We start from the raw sequence: 4,477 nt of genomic DNA, 5'->3' as shown, positions 1-4,477 counted from the left end.
GCATAATTATAATTTTTCATATTACACATTCCAGATCTTAGACTTCATTGGGTTGCAGTTCATATGTAAATAAATTAAGTTATTCAAACTATTTAAACTTTTTAAACATAATTTGCCTCATAAACACAGGAAGCACATCACCGGGGAGAAAAATGAGTACATGAACATATCTGAAAATTAAACTTTGTAGGCTTAAAAAAAAAATCACAGCTTTACAAATGAGAGGCATTTTGCTTTTCTATTCTAGATTTAAAGGAGGACATTTGACACATTTACATGGCAAACTCAGTCAATGTTTGGAAATGCTTTGTAGTGGCCAAAAGCTGTGCATTTCCTTCTGTTGACCTGATTTTTTTCTTCCAATAAAGTTAATTAATAGAAGATGCATCAAACAGGATTATTGCAGATGTGCACATACTGCAATGCTAATTGCTCTTATTTTTTACAATCCAGTCCTGCACATGCTTTAATTTATATTTGCCTGACTTAGCTTTTTAGTGAATTAGAGGCACTCTGCCACACACTGGATAGCAATGTGCTTGCATCACTCGATTATCTCAGATGCATTATTGTCTAGAATCTATGCTCCTAATTTCCTTACCACCCACACCCATCTCTTTCCTCTGTTTGGAAGGCTGATTTGTGTTAAGAAGGGACCACCAAGCTATTAACTCTAGGACATAACTAGCATTGTTCATAGAGAGTAGGGCTTATGATCATATCACATTTTAACTCTTCCACCAGCATTATCCTTGTTTCCCCAATGCTTTCAAGAGGCAATAACTTGAAATGCCTCGCATGGAAATGATAAACTGCCTGTTGTGCCTTTTCTTTGAAGGAGTTCTCCTGCAGAGTATCATATTTAAATAAATTGCCATTGAGTTTAGCAAGCAGCACAATCATGCCCATTGAGGTGGAGTCTTTTGATCATATTTTGTAATGCAATCAAGATCACATGAGGATTCTGGCACAGGCCAGACTTGCTATGTGCTAAATAGGCAACGGGAGAAAGAAAGCATTAATTGCCCTGAATCCCCCTAACATAACAAAGCACACCTGTGTCCCAGATACCACAGACCCCAAGGCAACGCTTACATCTATATCCACAGTAATTCTTTCCACTCTATTGATCAGTAGTTTCAAACTATCCGGTTTTTTAAAAATTTCCAATACATTCACATTGTCCAAGAAGGTCAAATGTGTGTGCATAAGCATAGCTCTTCTGTACTTTAATGTAGTTGAATGCAGTATACGGGGAACAGGATACCTGAATTTTGAGTACTCTTGTTGAGTCAGTTGACATCTCTACCGTTGGTCTCCCCCTCTCTCACACCCTCTCAGAAATCGGCAAGACGTGGACAGTAACTTAATGAAACAGTTGTCTTGAGGCTGATATGAGTTTATGGTTAAGAAAAACTTAGATATATAAAGCACTTTACACACATGCCGTTCTGAGAACTGCATGGATGTGTGTGGCACAGGCTGTGTATGAGCAGCGTTTCATTCTCATTACTTCTTTGCAAGCATTTTGACAGGATTAATCTTTTTGGCAAAAAGGACTTGCAGATCTTTCATCTGCCAAAGAATACGGGGTCACTAGCAGGGAATGGCTGACAGATGAATTGAGGAAACTTGGGGATACCATTGAACTTTGTGGATTTACCAAGAGGCAGAGGACGTTGGAAATGGGCTTGTAAGGAATTTTCTGGTCTACTGGTCCAGCATTCTGAACTTTCTGTTAAACTCCGAGGTATCAATGAAAAAGAACTAGCCAATACCATCCCTAGTCATTTCCTGCTGACAGATATTGTTTAGTAACCAGGTACCCTCCCTGCGTCTTTTTGTTTGTTTTTGTGAATAGTACAGAAGAGAGAAATGAGAATTAAGAAATAATTACTGCACATAGATTTTTCCCCCCAGTTTCCACTAGGATAGTTTTTACAGTTCCGATTTATCTCTTCCTCCCAAAAACAGAATGTAATTTTTATATTGCATTCCAGTAAGACCTCAAAAATCATAAATGCCATTTTTTTTCCTGAATGATTTTCCTCTTTTATAAAGAAGAAATGTAGAGGATACCTTACCTTTCTACCAAATGGGGGGAAAGGGGGAGGAATTGGAGTAGGAAACCACATGATTTGTCCTAGAGGGTGGATGACTGAGACTTTTCATAAATTTTAAGCAACATTTATAATTCTATATCCTTATTATGAGCTAAAGTCAAATGGCCTGAAAAGTAAATGACTGAGAAGGCAAATGGACTCACTGGCTTTCATATTATTGTAAAGCTTATATTACTTACCTAAGGCTTCCAAAACAAGGACCACAGAGTGGGATTAACAACAAAAAGGTATCTTCTCACAATCCCGGAGGATAGAAGTACAAGATCCGGTTGGGGTAGAGTTGGTTTCTTTTGCGGAATCGCCCCTTGCCGTGTCAATGGCCATCCTCTCCCTGTGTCTTCACATAGGCTCTCTTCTGGGTGTTTCTATGTCCTCATCTCCTCTTCTGATTTATTTACTCATTTATATTTGAGGTATAGTTGGCATTAACATTATATTTGTTTCAAGCGCACACACAATGTTTGTATATCTGTATACACAGCAAATGATCACCATGCCACGTATAGTGAACATCCTTCAGCTTACATAGTTACAAGTAATTTTTCTTGTGATGATGACTTTTCAAGATAAATTTGTAGCAACTTTCAAATATGGCATACAGTTTTATAAACAATAGTCACCATCCTGTATATTATATCCTAATGACATTTATTTTATAACTGGAACTTTATACCTTTTGATCCCCTTCACTGATTTCTCCCACATGCCATCTCCCCATCTCTGGCAACCACCAGTCTGGTATTTGTATTTATGGACTTGGTTTTGGGGATGGGTTTCTTTTAAATAATTCCATGCACAAATGGAATGCATATTTTCTTTCTCTCTCTGATTTACTTCACTTAGTATAATGGCTTTGGAGTTTATCCATGTTGTTGCAAATAGCAAGATTCCATTCTTCTTTACGGCTGAATAATTTTCTAGTATAGATCTACCTACATACCAACCTGGCACTCTGTACTTATATAGATCACATTTACTTTATTCATTCATCCATCAGTGGACACTTAGGTTATTTCTAGTCTTTTCTTCTTATAAGGACACTGGTTATATTGGATTAAGGTTCACCCTAATGACTTCATTTAACTTGTAAAAATTCAGTATACAAACGGCATCACATACTAAGGTACTAGGGGTTAGGACTTCAACATGTAAATTTTGCGAGGATACAAATCAGCCCATCACAGAGCCCCCCTTTTTTTGAAGGCTATTGAAAAATTCTGCCTCAGATACCTTGAAGAAGAAATATCTTCCATTAACTCCAACCCACATTGCAGAAAACTTAAAATGTATTCAATTTGCAATGCTGACAATTGCAGGTGGGGATTCCTAGGAGATATATTGGCAGGACTTTGGGATTATATAAACGAAGCAAACACTGAAGTAAAATCAGAAGTAACCAGTAAAGACATGATAAAAATTGAAATAATCTAAAAAACATCTTTTTCATTGTATATGGGGAGAGCTACATCAAACATCTGCTCTTTCTTACATAAATCCACGCAAATAACCAGTCCATAGCCTCCTCTGTGGCTTTGCCTTCTATTTCCTTATAGCTTTTGTTTCTTGCCTCTCCAGCTTGGAGGCTCTGACCCTCTCATCCCCACTAAATCCCCATATGTGCATTTTATGTGGATAAAGCATTGTATGTTTTGATCCACTGTGTAATCCTAGTGTTAGCTATAGAATGCAAGCTAAGTAAATATTCCATAAATATGTAGCAAGGTTGTTGTGAGATAATTGGGGCTAGGAATTTAGGGGTCCAAGTTACTCTCTATTACATCTCGTATTTTGTATATTGCATGAGCAACACAAAATATCTGGGTCTCCCAGAAGTCCAGAGTTTAGCTAAAGCAGTTCTTTATAAAGGATTTCAAAAACTCTGGTAGCTACCAGTCTCAGTCAGGTCAAAGATCACCTTGATTAGCAGACATCCCTGTACGCGGTTCATCAGATAACTGATCCGTTGTTGATAACGTTGTTGATAACTGATCCAGATAATAGAGTTAGAGCATATACCAGGCATGTTTACATTAATCCTTAGAGTAATTCACAGCGTGATATATATATAACTCTATTTTACAAATAAGGTTATAAAGTTCAGAGAAGTTGAGTAACTTACCCAGGATTTCACAGCCACTAACTGACCAAACCAGGATTTGAATTTAAGTTGGACAGATTCAAAGCCCCATGACCTCACCTCCACCCAACTTTGTCTCTAGTCAAAATAGTCATTCTAACAGAGCTGGGGACTCATGGCTAATTACAGCCAATCATACTTTAAAATATTTTGCTTTTTTGAAAAGGATGAAAAATTTGTCAAAATTCTACTTTCCTTTTCATTAGAGTCCAACAAA

This window comes from Bos taurus, chromosome 4 (genome assembly GCF_002263795.3).
Source record: "Bos taurus isolate L1 Dominette 01449 registration number 42190680 breed Hereford chromosome 4, ARS-UCD2.0, whole genome shotgun sequence".
NCBI classification, from domain to species: Eukaryota; Metazoa; Chordata; class Mammalia; order Artiodactyla; family Bovidae; genus Bos; species Bos taurus.
Note: the sequence above shows the minus strand (reverse complement) of the source record.